This window comes from Athene cunicularia (genome assembly GCF_003259725.1).
Source record: "Athene cunicularia isolate RWA chromosome 1 unlocalized genomic scaffold, athCun1 chr1_part1, whole genome shotgun sequence".
In the NCBI taxonomy this organism is placed as follows: Eukaryota; Metazoa; Chordata; class Aves; order Strigiformes; family Strigidae; genus Athene; species Athene cunicularia.
The window spans coordinates 9,332,604-9,350,115 of NW_020799091.1; the positions used below are offsets into that span (position 1 = coordinate 9,332,604).

At 42.3% G+C, this 17,512-nt stretch overlaps 1 protein-coding gene across 12 annotated transcripts in view; it reads left to right on the plus strand.

Moving 5' to 3' along the window:
- The window catches only part of FAT3 (FAT atypical cadherin 3), a 409,192-nt gene that overhangs the window by 69,285 nt on the left and 322,395 nt on the right, over positions 1 to 17,512 (plus strand). The window lies entirely within an intron of this gene.

The following is a 17,512-nucleotide window of genomic DNA, read 5'->3' on the forward strand; positions in this document are numbered from 1 at the left end:
AATAGTGACATTCCCATTATAGGTGCCTTGTACCTCTGGAAATGAAGCTGCTGGTGATTTGGCCTAGAGAGCTACCCTTTTAAAGATGGACTTTGTGGAAGCAGTTCATATTTGCAGTTTTGTATCCAGCACTTGCCTTTTAGAGATTGAATTAATTCAGATCCCCTCAACGTTTCCTTGCTGATGAGTTCTTGGTGAGACCGCATAAACAGCAGCATCTTGGAAGGATATTGAAATGGTCCTTCCAGACTTACCTTTCCAGACATGGGTATTCTGCATTAGCCAGCTTTGGTTGGAATCATGACTTATGAATACCAGTTTGTATTAAGCAGAAGGCACCTGATAAGTGCGTGCCAACTCTCACCATGCTGACAGGCTTTGACTATTGCTGGGTTTTGACTTCACTGGTGTAGTGTTTCTAGTAATTCCATCTCTGATGTGGCTTTTGAGAGAGGATTGATATTTTCAAGATTACTGCTGCGGTCACTGTTGGTTGCAGACACAAGAGAAAAACAGTTCTAGTGAACTGGATGAGCTGGCAGTACAGTAAAATGGAGTGGGAATGAGAAGGTTCACTTGCTTAACTGCTCTGAGTGTGCAACTGCTTCAGGTAAAGGAGCATTGGACCACACCTTTAGAAAATAAAGTTTTTAGCCAGTCTGCCTACTCGTTTATGAAATTTTAGAGAGGGTTTAGAGAAAAGCAATCTAAAGAGAGATCTAGGGAAGCATCAGATAATTATGGTACTATAAGCCAGATTTGCCGATAAACTGATAGAATGGAAAAATCACTATTAGGTCATGCTGTACGACTGGGATATATTGACAAAGAGAGAGAAAACAGGAGTAATGAGAGAAAGCTATGGCCCTAATTTCTATAGCCTTTTAAGAAAATGCCTTAGGCATGAAGAAATTGCCACAATTTGCACCAGGGGAGGTTTAGATTGGATATTAGGAAGAATTTCTTCACTGAAGGGGTTGTCAAGCATTGGAAGAGGCTGCCCAGGGAAGTGGTTGAGTCACCATCCCTGGAGGGATTTAAAAGAAGTGGATGGTGGTGCTTAGGAACATGGTTTAGTGGTGGACTTGGCAGTGCTAAGTTAGTGGTTGGACTCGATTTTAAAGGTCTTTTCCAACCCAAACTTTTCTGTAGAAGCCAGCTAAAGCGGTTAATTGAGCAAGATCAGTTATTTTGGTGTGTAAAAGTGAGCTTCAGAGCTTGAGAGGAGAAAGCAGCAGACAAAGCACGGAGGTGTTTTGTGAGATGAAGCTGTTTGTGGTTGTGAGAAATGAGGATCAGCCCTACGCCAATCTGGAAGAGGGGAGGTGTAAGAAAAGTGACAGCGTTTGCTGAAGATGTGAATGTTGTTTCAATGATGCAAGACCTCTGAAAGCAGTGTGAGTGAAAAGAGAAGGGCAGGCAAGTTGCCTTGGATTTGCATACAGAGGCAATGAGGGTTGCAGTGGGAACAGGGTAAAGTTTGTGAAAACTGAAGAGACAACGCACAAAAGAGGAGGCAACATGAAGACAGTGGAGCCTTTTTTACCAAATCAGCACTGTGCCTGAGAGCATCCAAAAAAAGGTGAAAGAGTTGTACAACTGTATGTGCTGTTGAGCAGAAGTTGGTAGTCGGGTTATTCTAGCACTCGACTATCTGCCTGAGGCCACACTGGAAATACTGTGTGTAGTTTAGGCTATCTACTTATAGAAAGGCTGTTACAGTCATGGAAAAGAATGAGCCAAAGGGAATGTAAAGGTCACAGAGAAAGATTACAGGGGCATCCGATGGAAGAAGCAGGGATGTTGAGGTATGTGCTCCTATAAAGCTGTCTCACGTACTGAAAGGGGGAAATACCAAAGTTCATCCACAAAGTAGATAAACCACAATGTGGTCGAACCTGACTGGAGCTGCTTTATATTCAGTGGTTGTTGGGTGGAACAAGCTGCCACAGAAATCACGAGAATAATAGAGTGCTTGCTGAAATTATGCCTAAAAACTAGGGATTGGGCATGATGTTCTAAATGCTAACACCAAAACGCAGGAGTTAATTTTTCACTGGCTTCCTTATTGCAGACCTGCCTAGGTTTTCCTAGGAAACATCTCTGAGAATGAGATGGTAATATTGGAACATAAGTATTCATTTTTAAATGAATTTTAATAATGTGGGCATAAGGCAGTTTGTGTTAGCGCTTGGTGCTAATGAAATGGATTTCAGATCAATGCGCTCTGGAGAAGAGCAGAATTTCAGTATTTCTCCTATTGCACATTTCAGTTTGCTGAGAGATTGGAGCAAAGGAGACAGCATCTCTGCTTCATTTGTTGCTGGTTATGCAGTTTAATTAGTGCCCATCATTACAGATTTCTAAACAACTCTCATGAAGGTGAATACAAGCTTAGAGAAATCTGCAACTCTGTAGAGGAACTCTGTAACTAGATTCTGAGAAGGGGCTGTTCACGCACTACAGACAAAAGGGTCCTTTATGCAAAAGTAGCTTGTTAGCTTTTTGTTTTTAAGCTGTAGCATGTCTAAGCGATCAGGGTGTCACACACTAATAAACTGGCCAGTCCCTCTGGAATAGACATTCTTGGTGGTGATTTAGAAGGTGCATTTATACAGTAGTCTCCAGCTTCATTACTACGTTGTTTCCTTGGATACTGGGCATTTTGCATATAATTATGAGAGTGACAATGCTTGGTGATTCTAATGGTTTTATTAAAGTTTTTCATATTACTTCGTTAGTGATTCTCCTTTTCCTTTAACTTTCTGTATCAGAGAGGAAAAACAAAAGGAAGTGATTTTTGTCAGCTAATTTGCACAACTTCTTTTGAGCCAAGAACAGGTTTTATTTCATAAAGCGTGGAAATCCTGCATGCTATTTGTGGAATTATGTTGCTGAATGGGTTGTAAATAGGAGTTGAAGTGCTACTATTCATTGCAACATCAAATTCACACTGTTTGGGAACAATCTTACAATAGTAAAGAAAAAGCTGTTTAAATGCTGGGCAGTAAACAAAATTTGTTATGGGTGTGAAAACATTTAAATACTTCATGTGTCTATTTAAGACTCGGGTATTTTGATAGTGTTCAGTATGTTTCTCGAAGGTACTTTCTGCTCTTTACACACCATCTTGGTTGCTTCAACTCCGGCTGTTGTTTGACAAACAGTTTGAGCTGCCATGGACATGGAAAGGATCCCTCCCGCCTGCCCCAGGCACCCGTTCCCATCTCCCTCCCTCCCTTTTGTTCGCAGGCATATTTGCAATTGGGCAGCTCAATCCCCAGTGAGAACAAAATCAACAAAAATACAAAGAGAAAAGGGGGGACCAAAAGGGGAGGGGGAAGGGGGGTTAGCCCAGGACAGCTGCTTTGGTGACCACGGTGGCTTATCCTGCCGTAAAGTGATCACCAGGGTGTGGCATGAAATGATTGAGCCTGAATATAATTTGTTTTACTTGTACAAAGTGTCTGCAACTCTTGTGAAGAAGTTGGTAGGAGCATCAGGCTGTGATGCTCGGGCTTGGATGGTGATGTGCAGTGATGCACCCCGCGTTGTGGCCCGCCGCTGACCCTGCACAAGCGTGCAGCTCCATGTGTGTTACCTTCACAGTGTGCAGCGTGTCTGCTTCTTCCCCTTGCTGCAAAGGATGCATTTATATGCGCTTGAGGAATGTGTTTGGGAGCAATAAAAAAAAAAAAAAAAAAAAAAAGCTTTCATGTTCTTTGAGACCTCATTGGACCTTAGGTTATTGCCTAGAAACTCAGCACCAAGGATTTAAACTCTTAAATGAATGTAACTGTCACAGGCTGTGTAGTGACATGAGCTATGAGGGCAGCTGGGCATGATGAAATGGGCTGTACATGTGTGTCGATACACCCCCACTCACACTAGAAGTGTGCTCACTTACTGAAAGCATTTTTTAAGTTTGAACCATTTTTTTTTAGTGTTGAAAGAACTATTTGTGTTCCTACTGATACATTTTCTTCACAGAAACAATATATTGTATAGTTCATTTAATAAAATAAAATAATTTTTTCCAAAAGCCACAGAATACAGAATTTAATACAGTAGGATTTGAACATAAATTCTAGGGATGCATGTGTGATGGCTCTTTTACAGTACACTCAATTTTATTGCAGTTCTTATGGTGACTTTCATATGCCAAAAGCTATTCAGAGCCTTTTCCTATAAAAGTGGTATAGAAATATATTATAGCCACAGATATTTTCTTCTTATCCATAATAGTTTCATGAGCGAGACATGCTTCTTATTACCCCCTTCTGTATGGATTTGTAATTTTGCTGGGCTTGTTTTGGTAATCTGATGTATTGCTATTTCATAACTCTTTTCTGATCTATACTTTAATCTTAAAAATACAGAGGAAATGATAGTGGAGCTTCAAATCAGGCAAAGTTATTCCTGATGACTTTGGTCTTTGACCCAATGCTCTCTTTTTACCTTTCTGGAGAGTTGTAGGGATCGGATTGAAATGGCAGCTGACAAGAACTATACGCAAGTAGCACCTCGCTATGTTCATTTTGAATAGAGGCTTTTAAATTCAGCATCAGAGAACCTCACTGGGCATGAGCTAATATTTACTGTTTAGGCTGGAGTCCTTTTATTTCAGGTGAGCAGCTTTCCCTATCTCTTGCCAGAAGAAAAAAGTGGGGAAAACAATGAGCATTTGGTTAGGAAGTATGCAGTATGGGTTTCCTTCTGTGGGATGCTGTAAGAGGGAACATCCATGTGCTTTGTGCCAGGACAGTCCCTGGGAGCTGTGCGCTGGCATGGCACCTTTGGCACAGGGCAGGAGTGGTGGAGCAGCTCGGCACAGCCACACCTGGGTTTTGGAGGAGCAGAGAGGTATCTGGTGGGATGATATGGGGCTGCTGGCACTGCTTCCTCCCCTACCTGTGCATGAACAGATGATGTGGAGTCAGCAGCTGTTTGTGTTTCCAGGATGTGAATCGGCAGCTCTGGGAGGTGTGACCTTCCCTGTTTGCATTGGTGAGCATCGAGTTGGATGTTCATCATCATGTGATGTGAGATGTCCACCTTGCTTACAACTTCTCTCCTTGCCGAAGTGTGTAAGGGATAGGATGGCTCCCATTAGGAAAATTTATCTGCTGGGGTTGCAGGGGGTTAGTGTGGTACCGCCACTGCATGTGGTACCACCACTGCATGTGCTCCCAGCAAGTGAGGATAAGTCCAGTTCAAGGTGGAAGGCAACAAACGGGGATGAGACTTGATGAAAGCATGATCAGAGGGACTGAGCCTGACCCTGTCTTGTGTTTCGGTGATTTACCACAACTAGTGTTTGGTGTTCACGTGGTGTTTGCTTTCTGGTCGGAATTTGAGAATACAGTCTGCAACTTGACTGTGTGCTGCAGACAATCCTGACTCCAGGAGAACAAATGGAAGAGATGTGCATGTTTTTCCTAGTAGCTACCATTTTCAACACAATGCAGTCTTGACGTTGTTATTGTTGTTATTGCCCCTGTGTTATTGGTCTCCATTTCATGATCAGTGTCTCCAATTAAATTTTCAAGATCTAGATGTAATCTTGAAGACTGGACCGAAATTCCTGATCTGTGAATAAGTGATGAGTTTTGAATGGTAACCACTGCAGTGGTGGTGAAAAACATAACTGCGTGACCTCCTCTTCTGGAAATTTAGGCCAGTAATGCTGGTGAGCATTGCTTTGTAGGGAAACCTTCCTGCCCTAAATCAGGCAGGTACAGAGGGCAGTGCAGAGGCAGAGAGAGCTGACAGCTGGAGTAAATGGTGGTGTCTCCTACAGGGCATGCAGCAAGGGGCTTGAGCTGCTCTTTCCTAATCTGAAATGCACTGAGTGTGTGCATTTACCTGGCACTCAAATATGCATGAAAATCCGGGAACTTGAGGGCAGTGCTGTCAGGGCAGGTGTAGGCACTTTGCAGTTGAAGCTTTTCTGACATCCCGTGGATGTGGTTGCTTCAGGAAAGTACTGTACTCGTAAGGATTTCAGGAGATAGATAGCGATCTGCTGTGGAGTTGTTACTGCTTCCCAGCATGGCTGGTGGTGAGGTTTTCCATGTAACCTGGGCTGCTGTGCTTGTTTAAAATGCCTTTCATAGAGAAAGGGCAGATCGTAGCTCTGTAAGGCTGTTTTCCCTAGTTTTCTATGCAGGACTCCTGTAGATATTTGAGGGAATGTGCTTCTCCCAAGGGAAACATGGAATTCTGTTAGTGAAGAAGGCTACAAAAACACCTAACTTTTTTTTTTTTTTTCCTTTTAATGTTGTATGATTTTGACATCTGAAAGTGGCTCATAAATAAAATGCTCCTCTTTTTGAGGTTCTGCCTCAAATGCCAGATATTTAAAAGGCACTTCTCCAAGGCGATTATCGAAACTCTGCATTAAAAGATACCTCATTTAATCTAGCATATGCTGATTGCCATGAAGGTATTTTCAACAGATACTGTGCAGTGGTGTCTGTCATTTTCCAGGACATAAATAACTGCTGGACTGTAGATGACTGTGTGGCTAACTGACGGCTTATGGGTAACCTCTTTCCTGGCACAGAAATAATGGGTTGTTTGTTCCTCCAGTTGAAATCCTGATGTGTTTTGATGTTTCTGATTTACATTTTTAGCGCGGTTCCTGATACCGTTCAGTGTTCTGGGAATGGTCTTTAAACTTGGTGTTTATTTTGGAGCATTGGTTTTCCAGCAAACAAATATGTGATCAGCAATTAATGGTTTTGCTATAAATAAACAAAAGTGAACAGTTCAACTTTAAATAGTGATCTTTGCTCTATGGAGCTTTTAATTGGACTGTGCCTGCAAAGTTGGACCTTTCCAAACACGCAACAGGCTTTGAGGGACTCCCAGCTGCAGTAACTGAACTGTCTGAGTTGGAAAACTGAAGCCGTAGTGGTTTGAGTTAATGTCTGGTTAGCTAAAAAGTGGTTATCGTCTCAAATATCTATGCATGAGCCAGCCATTGGAGGGGGGCAGAAGCATACGTGGTTTCAGTATGGGTAACTCATTTGAATGTGGTGGGAGTTTCAGCATGCAGAAGACTTGCAGTGCTGTGCCTTTGCTGGGGTGGCTGCTCGCTGGGGTGAGGGTACCTAGTGGAGGTGGTACCAGAGGCTCTTCAGTGCAGCCAAGGCAGATCTGTCTGTCTGAGTGTCTCCAGCACTCCCTTGTGTCCATTGAAAATAACGTTATCATATCTCATTCAAAATAATTGGATTCAGCATCTTGTATAGATTCAGGTATTTCTAATGCAGATAAGCAGTCCAAGGACAGCTTGGATGGAAATCTATCTTCCTTGTAGTGATTGGGCCTTAGCATAAAGGCTGGAAAGGAAATTTCTGGGTTTCTGTTGTAACTTTGTTTGGGCTAAGTAGACTCCATCTATTTTTCAATTTTCCACATGATGTCTGCAGTGTGAATTCCACTTATCTGAGAGAAACTGATGTATTTGACCTGATGTGTCTGTGCATTGCTTCTTACTTAGGCAGGTTAACCAATTTCAATGGCCTGAGTTAGATGTAATTTTAAAAAGTAATGGCAATAGCCCTTTTCTCTAATTGCTGCCTGTTTGGACAAACGGCAACCTTCCTGAGTGTTTTTGCCTAGGAAGATTCTGGAAGCAGCCACTGTGTGTATTAATGAGCATTTTTCTGTTTTTTTTCTGTGAACAATTGTGGGCTTAAGGTTGGTCCAGGTTTTCAGAGGCTATTTCATCAGAGGGCCAGTGGGAGGCCATTTTTTCGGAGTAGTTTTTCAGAAAGGTGATTGTTCCGCAGTGCCTGGAAGTCAGAGCCATGTAGACATCCCTAGCTGGTTGTAGACAACTCGAAATGGGTTGCTTCAGAAGCAGTAGCAGCTCTGTGTTACGCCTGCAGCACAGCAGCAGGTGCCAGCACCCTGAAGATTCCTGCACTATTGAAAGAAAAATGTTCACTGCTAAATCTACATTTTGTTCTCAAATCTCAAATTGGTTGAGAATCTCAATGAAAATATTTGCTCCTTGCACTTCAGGCATGATCTCTCCCTATTGAAGTGTGTCACAGCCATCTCAAAGAGAAATGGCATTGTAAAACCAATAATGCAGTTCCTGGACTCAAGAAAAAATTTATTTCTTTCTTTGTCCCTCTAGAATCCTAAGATTTAGGTATTTCTCAAGTGGTAGTTCTGTTTAATTGTGTTGCGCTTTTTTTTTTTTTCTGAATGGCACCTGGATGCATCCATATGTTGTCTTCTGAGACTTCTTTCTGGATGCTCAGGCAGTACCATTTTCTCAGGTCACTTTGAGTGTTGCTCCTGCATGGACCAAATACCATCAAGTTATGGTAGAAAGTGGAGATCAGCAACCCTGGCAGCATCTTTGGACAGCAAGCCTGCTGTGCTGTGGGCAAGAAGATGCCTTTGCCTCTGTGTATGGTAAATGGCACTGTGTTGGTTAGGGGGATGTGTACCTCGGTGCTGCTCACCAGCCCTCCCAGCTTGCCTCACTGACCAGGTCCCATGTCTCTGCTCATCCCTGTCCTGACTGTCCCTTCTTGTTCCTATTGGCTCCATCCATACCTGCCTCTTCAGCACTAACTGCAGCTGCAGGAAGCAGTCCCACTGACACCACCTCTCTGTCAATCAACAAATCATTCTGGGACAAACTTGGAGATGGGCTTATCCCAAGGTCTGGCATGGAGTGAAATAATTTATCTCACAGCCCCTTTGTGAAATCCTTAATGGACTGTCATTATTTTGACTTGGCATCTCATAATCATAGAATCATGGAATGGTTTGGGTTGGAAGGGACCTTTAAAGATCATCTGGTCCAACCCACCAGTCTCTTCCCCTGGTCTCCATTTTATGTTATTTTGTTTAGATGGAGCTATCAGCTGGAAAGCAGCTTTTGTGTCTTCATTTCTTTTTCAACCACCCTCCTTTTGCCCATATATAAGGGTCTGGACTATTTGAGCTGCCCTGACTCCACACACAGAGTGTCTGAGGGAGATTTATAGTATTTTTTTTCCTCTGGGAGTAACAGTTTACCCCAGTCCTTACACCTACATACCTATTATGGCCCTGGAAACAGTAGTTGTAAATCTCATAGACATCTTTCTTACTATAAACTACATCCAAATAGTTTATACAAGCCTGTGCAAGCTGTCAGAAGGAGTATGTGCAGTATCCTGAACACAGAGCAGACCGGCAGCAGCGACCAGCAGTGCCTGGGAGTAGCAGGAGTGGGTTTGCAGGAAAAGTACCATGGAAGAGAGTACAGGGTGTCAACTGAGCCTTGTGTGGGAAAGGTGGAAGATGCTTTTTCAGCTGTAGGGACACCACATTCACATCGGTGCTGCACGGTAGTGCTTATTCCATTGCTGCGTTTCACCAGGCATTGTGAAAAGTAGAGATCAGGTTGTGCTCTAGGGTGGGTTTTTCACAAAAGGCTCTCTGGTCTCAGTTGTATTTATTACTTACATTAGAGAAAGGGTAAGATTTGCAAAGAGCCCAGTCACATCACCATTCAAGTCCCAGTGTATGCAGCTGGAAGGTGCTGCATGGCGGGGTGTGGTCCTGCCTGCTGGTCCTCAGCAGCCTTCGGATGTGTGAGCAGAGCCCCTGAGATTTAGAGGTGCAGCTCAGGAAAGAACTGGCTGTCTGTGGGGGGTCCAAATTAACACACGGTGAAGAGAGATCCAGGGAAAAAACAGCAGTGACAGGAGGACTCACCAGTCCTGGATTTTTTGTACTGGCATTGTACCTAGAAAGAGATTTCAAGCTTGGTTCCTCAGATGGGGGTCAAAGTAGATTTATGAGATAAGGAGGAAAAAAAAATGGCCAAATAAGCAAGAAATAGTGTGCTTGAGTGTGTTTCATAAGAAAGCATATAGCCCCCATGCAAATAACTCTCTCATTTTGAAACTACCCCAAAGTTTCCCCATTTTACAGTGATTTAAAAAGCAAGAGCCTGGGGGGATTGGAGATACACAAAGCATGCAAACTGGATATCAGGCTTTGTTTCCCTGGGGGCAGACCACCAAGGGACAAGCTCAAATCCCATGTAAGGTGGCTCCCAGGAATTCCCTTTTCACATATCTCACATGGCGGCAAATTATTCCTCCCTTCTCCCCCTCTGTCATTTCCCCAAGCCAGGTTTCATCCTTGAGGGGGAAGGGAGAGTCCGACAGACCCTTTGCACCCGCTTCCCAGGAAGACAAATGATGCCTGACTCCTGCTCACAAGTGGAAGCATTTGCTGATGAACTGATACTTGGCAAAAATTGGTGTTGTATGGAAAAAATCCCCAGCACCTGCTAGCAAAACAAAGTTATTCATAACATACGGCTGGGTGGCTAAATCTTCACTTCCTAGGGACAGCCTGAATTACACTTGCTACATGCTGAGCGGCCTCTCTCCTGTGTGAAATTATATGCAGGCAGCAGGAGGATTTGCAGCTCTAAGAAAGGTTAGGATTTATAGCGCTGTCTCTTGCAAGGGCTTACTCTGCAGAAATGGTCATTTTGTCTTCATCTTCTCTTTTTGGGATAAACACATCATCATATAATCATATCTATGGAAAAACATATCTTTGTGCTCATCAGGGAGCAGGTAGCCCCCCCTGAATATGTCCCCTGTGGCAAATCTATCGGTGTCAGTCAGGTTTTCTTCCCCTCCTGCCTAGAGCTGAACGTGTGTTTTTAATTCATTTCCGTATGGCACAAATTACAGATTCTTAGTCTATATTCTTATTTCTTTTCCTGGCCAGTAAGTTGTTAGCCTTTCCTAGCTGGGTAAACTACTGTGAATGCAACTCCAGGAAGATGTCTGATGAGAGGAAGGGCCATTTAAATGTGCTTTTTTTCCCTATTCTCCTTTGACAACCTACTAGTGATACTGCTTGTGTAATGGGGGGAGAGTATAAAATCCATGGCTGGTAGAAAGCTGCCTTGGTCTTTAAACTCCTAGATTGGTATCTTCTGTGTGCCTTAAATATAAATTTCCATGCATTTCGAAGAGTTTTTTTCCCATAGTTTTGGGCTACGAAAGAGGCTTCTTCCAAGACAGGGCACTGATGTACATGGGCTCCCATCTCTTTGTTGCAATATTGACAACAGATTGTGAAAAACATCTTTTCCTGTCAGTGATGCATTTTGACATAAGCCTTAAATAGGTAGTAACTGCAAACCAGTCAAGATACTTTGTAACCGTTCTTTCACCCTTTTTGCAGGGCCTGGTGGCCTGGTCATGTAGAAGTTTTTGTGTAGGCAGATTGATGTTTGTAGAAAATAGCACGGAGAGTAATAGGCTCCATTCAGGTGCATGGATTTGCCTGTGTGACAAGCATGGAAGTTTGGTGTTTTGATGATTAGACCATAAGAATAGATAGGATATTGCCCATGTTGGCATTGAGTGAAAGGAAGGAGCTATTTGTAAGGTTGAGGCCACTTCCAACAACATCAAGAGCTGCAGATGCATGACTTCACTATGTACTATTTAGACTTCAGGTGCATGTGACGTTAATATTCTTCTGCCTCCTAAAAAGACCTTTATATTTTCAAATATACATTTTTTCTGTAAAGCTGCTTATTTAATAGAATTTTAAAAGCTACCTTTTGAAAGAGAATTGTTAATGACTCTCCTAAGAAAGGAGTAATAATTTCAAATCGTAGTATTTTTCCATACCATGAGGTCACCACTTCTGTCCCGTGTGAGAAGGTGCCCTTCCTTTCCCAGCTTCTCCAAGAGAAATACCAGTTAAAGTAAAAACCTTTAAGTCAAGGTTTCTTGACCCTTTTTTTCCCCATGCACAGAGGTGTATAAATACCTTGACTCTCAGAAATTTGTCACTGGAAATTGAGAAACTGATTTTTCTTCTCCCAGCTCAGAGAAGTCTATAGGTAAGAGCTTCATTGGTTCCTTGTGGTGAAGATGGAAGTTAAAGCACGGATTGGTTTCTTCTTTCTCTTTCCAAGGACCTGTAGAAAGTCTTAAGTAGTTGTGTTGTATTAACTAGTCACATTGCCTAAGTTAATTTACCTGATGGTCGACTGGAAAAATGCTAATCTCATAGGATGTAATTGGGCTTGGAGCATAAGGGGAGAGAGAAGACGACTCTTTTCCCTGTTGTGACCTGCTTAAAAACTTATTCATCATGCTTGCTGAAGAAGCTAACCTGCTATATTCTTTATATTCTATATAAGTTCTTTTGGCTATTGTTTAATATTTTCTGAGTTTATCCAAGAGGTATATGCATTGTTTTCTTTTTCAAGTATTTTTCTGTTATGGAGATCTTTGGGATTAGAAGAATTAACCTAGGGAGAAGGAATCAAACAAAGGATCACACAGTACTTGTTTCATATCTGCACATTGAATTAGAGCCACAATTTTGGTGTGCAGGAATCCTGGCAGTTCCTGGGACTTGAGCCTTCCTTCTCAGTCTGGTGGGGTGTTATGTTTGGATGCAGCCCAGACTAGAGTAGCCAGAGCCAAGATAAAAAAAAAACAGGAATGAAGCTTATACCTCTCTCAATTGCTCTAAGGAGCACCAGCCACCTACAGGTCCCTGCAGCTATTCTGCAAGGTTTGGGTCACGTAGTTAATCTTTGTTCAAGGAGCAAAGGAAAGTGATTGAGTGGAAAACCAAATGTGAAATTATCGAGTCCTCCATGATGTTCAAGTTTATTTTAAAGAGTTTTAAAAACCAGGACACACCATTTTGTTTCTCTATGCTGTCCTTCCCACTTTAAGGCCAGAGTATTTAATGTGAGCTAAAGTGGAAAGATGCTGGATTCCTATTTTGTGTTATCTTGTTACCTTGGGTAGTTAGAAGGAGGTTTTTTCTTTTAGTATCTGCTCTTTTTAGAGCTGTTTCTTTTTTTTTCAGACTAACCCATGTTGAGCAGTACCAGGGGAATTTTTTTTTTTTTTTCTCTGAGTAGCTCCTGCCCAAACGTTTCTAAATCAAGCAAAAGTAATCACAAACTTTCTCTTCACTTGAAACCATAACATTTTTTTGACAAGAAGTGCCTTTAAAGAAATGCCTCTTAATTTACGGTGGGTTGCTTTGTACTTTGTTTCTGTAACCTATCGCATTACATTTCCTGTGTGTTGAGTATGTATGTATTATGAGCTCTTAAAAACAAATATGCCTGAAGAAAGGAATTCAGTAAATGAATAAAACATTCTTGGGTAGCCCAAGTGGCAGTTTAATAGCTCATCCATTGGGACTTTCAAATAATATAATGATGATGGCCATATAAATATATGGATAGATGAATAACTTCAATGAGGAGCTTGTTACAACTCTGCATACCACATCTGAAATGAAATCAAACTCTGAAAGTGCTGCCTGATGTGAAGGTCCATTTTTTCCAGTGCCAACCCTGAAATTATACCTAAAAATACACAAACTGTGTGTTTGTGTATACATATGTATAGATAACCAAAACATGCATTCATAAACACACACAGAGAGACATATACATATGTTGTTTCTAGGTGGAAGTTAGTGTCAGCACTGATCCTGATTGCACTGAACCACTAAACCTTTGTAGACTATTGACATGACTGGATTTACAACAGTGTATTCCAGATTAGGTTTTAGCCCTGGCTTTGTCTGCAAACAGATTAATGGAATGGGAGTGCAAGGTTATCATATTATAGTGCCTGGAATATGCACAACTTTTTCATTAGGTTCACCTAATCACACAGCTCTGTAAATGTCTACTTTGATGCCTGTCTGCCACGGCGGAGTCTGTAACTTTGGGTATGGCTAACCTGAAGGTAAAGTTTTAAAATTTTTGCTTTTAGCAATGCATTTCTCAGGAAAACTGATACCTTATTACAGTGGACCTAGAAACCTGATGTTGATGGCCATGAATGACAGAGAAAACAGCTGAGGCTGAACTATGGTATGGAAAGGAGAAACTACACCACCAAATGAGACGTAAATAGGATAACACGATTCATTTCATTACTCCAGAGACATGCATTTCTGGGAAACTGCTGAGCTGCAGTGAAATAAAATGTGGGTGCTCATATGAAACGTAACATCAGTCTCCATCGTAATCCAGCAAAAATTCACTTTCTCTTAACAATGGAGAGAGACTGGTATTTCAGCATAGATTGAAGATGCTGAAGTGCTCTTGGTGAAAGGCAGCAATACAGTGATTTGTCTGAGCATTTTAATAATGCCACATCACAGAAGCGGCACAGCCCTTTATTTTGTTATGAATTGGATGTCTCTCATTAGAATTTCTCATTCCTCTTGTCTGGCTTTTCCTTGGCAGTGTACCATATATTGCCTGTATTTTCTACTTGAGAGCATCGTCTCCCGTGCTAGGCTGAAGGAGCAGCTTTTAGTGGCAGTATTAAAGTGATCACATAAAGCCCCATGAAAATAAGGGACTTTGATATTTTCACACTGGTGGATTAAGTTGATGAATGTTTGCTGTCCTGAAAAATAAGGTGCCACTGCTCTGATCTTTTAGCTGAGTGAAATGGCAACAGTAATAAAAAAAATCCTTTCCTAGCTGAAGTAGAAAAATTCCATCTTGGGTCTTTGGGGGATCAACCTGAGCATGGGGAGACCTGGTCCCTCACGTACATAAAGCATATTAGAGAATTCTGCATATTTGATGTATAAACTGTATGGGATGAAATGTTAATCTCAGGATGTGCATGATATGTGCACAACAATTGAGTCTGCATATTCAGAAAAAGAACAGCTACATGTAGTTCTCTTTTAATTTGCCTGGTACTGGGGAATGTGGGTCCAGAAGGTGATACAATCTTACAGTTTTTTTTTTTTTTTTTTTTTTTTTTTTTTTTTTTTTTGTATAGTAGAAAAGAAAATAAGAAGGAAACAAATGGGGGGAGAACTGCATGTGGAAAATAAGTGTATTGAAAGATGAGTGCCTTGACAAACACTTGGGAGAATTGATCAAATTGATTAATGTATTAAGCAATGGGATATAGACTGTGGGATGAGGAAGTTTTTTGTGTGAACATTCTAACATCAGTGCGATAAATTGATTGTCGTTAGTACTTAAAACTGCAGTAGTCATTCAGTTATATTGGGAGTGATAACTAACATGAATTCCTATTCCAAAACTTTCATGCAACTTATAAATCTCCTAGGGGATGTTGAAATTATGTTGGAAATTTAAATTAACCCCTGCCATTATCGACAACTTTCCCTATCCTTTTCCACTCTGTATTCTAGCTTGGAGAAAACTACATTTTCAAGCAGCTTTTAAATGACAATGAGAGCAATGTATGAGTGCAGTGGGTCTTTCAATAATTGCCTTTTAAAATTGATTTTTATGATTTTCATGAGTAGCAGCAAATGTACTCTGTAACAAAGAAGCTTATTCACACTGCCTTGCTGTAAGCACCTGCCTAGTTTCCTCAGGCTCCTTTCCTCTCCTTTCAGTGGGAAGCAGTAAGCTGGACATGGCTCCCAGCTTCTGCAGCATCCTCCAGCAACCTTCAGCCAGTGTCTTTGTTTAACCTCCTAATTTAGATCCCTGAAGCAAGCACTGCAGCCTTGCACCACAACAGGACTGCATGGTGGAACTCCAAATCTTCCCCAAATGGCTGCTTATTAATTGCATTTGAATACTTACATGTATAATAAGCCTTTTTAAATCAACGGAAAGGCTCTCACTTCTTTGAGGTGGCTGGAGTGGGATAGAGTGGATTGAGACATACTGACAGTGATGCAGCCGTGTGCCTTATTTATAGTCAAATTCTTCTTGGGATTGACAAAGTGATATGGTGTCAGCTGGAATTCATGCCATCTGAGCAAGGGTGCAGTCCTGCTCTAGCTGGCTGGGGCAGCCTGTTGGCAGCAGGACAGGCGATAGACTGAAGGGGTTCTTCACCTTTCTTAGGCTGGGATGGCAGTAGTACCGAGCCAATGGAGCATTTGTTGGACATACAGAAAAGTGTTCATCACTGTGGCCCCATTTAGGGTGTGTCACCCACTGCATTTGGTGGAGAGAGGTGACTAATTGCAGATACATTGTGGTACATATGCAAGGGTAAGCTTCAGTCCTACAGGCTATCTCATCTGTGCCGTTTCCTAACCTGAGTCTTCACCTGGGAGCTTTATAAAGCAGTTTTATTTTCTTCATTGTAGTTTAACTGTTCACCGAATCAAATCGTCTAGGTTGGAAAAGACCTTGATCATCCACTCCAACCATTAACCTCACACTGACAGTTCCCAACTACACCAGATCCCTCAGTGCTAAGTCAACTTGACTCTTAAACCCCTCCAGGGATGGGGACTCCACCACCTCCCTGGGCAGCCCATTCCAACGCCCAACAACCCCTTCTGGAAAGACATGCTTCCTAATAACTAGTCTCAACCTTCCCTGGCACAACTGGAGGCCATCACCTCTTGTCCTATCACTTACTACTTTGTTAGAGAGACTCATCCCCAGCTCTCTGCACCCTCCTGTCAGGGAGCTGTAGAGGGCGATGAGGTCTCCCCTCAGCCTCCTCTTCTCCAGATGAAACCCCCCCCCAGTTCCCTCAGCCGCTCCCCAGCAGACCTGTGCTCCAGACCCTGCCCCAGCTCCGTTGCCCTTCTCTGGACACGCTCGAGTCATTCAATGTCCTTTTTGTAGTGAGGGGCCCAAAAAACCCAGGAATCGAGGGGCGGCCTCACCAGTGCCGAGGACAGGGGTCAGATCCCTTCCCTGTCCCTGCTGGCCACGCTAGTGCTGACACAAGCCAGGATGCCATTGGCCTTCTTGGCCCCCTGGGCACACTGCTGGCTCCTGTTCAGCCGGCTGTCAGTCAACACCCCCAGGTCCCTCTCTGACTGGCAGTCAGACTGTTCTCAGGCAGACTGTTCTCAGTATCTGGCTATGCAGATGCATATATATATATATATATATATATATATATATATATATATATGTGTGTGCAATGGTGAATTTTATTATTACTTCAAAAACAAAGTTGATCTCTTCTCTGTTCATCCTACGAGTGGTGTTATCTCCTTAAGTGGCCGGTTAAACTACGATGAGAAAAACAGATATGATCTTGAGATTTTGGCTGTGGACCGTGGGATGAAGCTTTATGGAAACAATGGTGTAAGCAGCACTGCCAAGCTTTATGTTCACATTGAACGTATAAATGAACATGCCCCAACAATAAATGTAGTAACCCATATTCCCTTCCCATCAGACAAGGAGCCTACCTATGCAGTTGTTAATATTGATGACCTAGATGAAGGAGCCAATGGAGAAATAGAATCTGTTTCCATTGTGGCTGGAGATCCGCTAGAACAGTTTTTTCTGACTAAAGAAGGTAAATGGATGAATGAGTACAAAGTCAAAGAAAGAAAGCCTATTGATTGGGACAGCTTTCCATATGGCTATAACCTGACTCTACAAGCGAAGGACAAAGGATCTCCTCAGAAATTTTCTGCAGTCAAACTGGTCCACATTGCTAGTCCCAAGAAAGAAATTATCCCCATTAAGTTTGAAAAGGAAGCATAT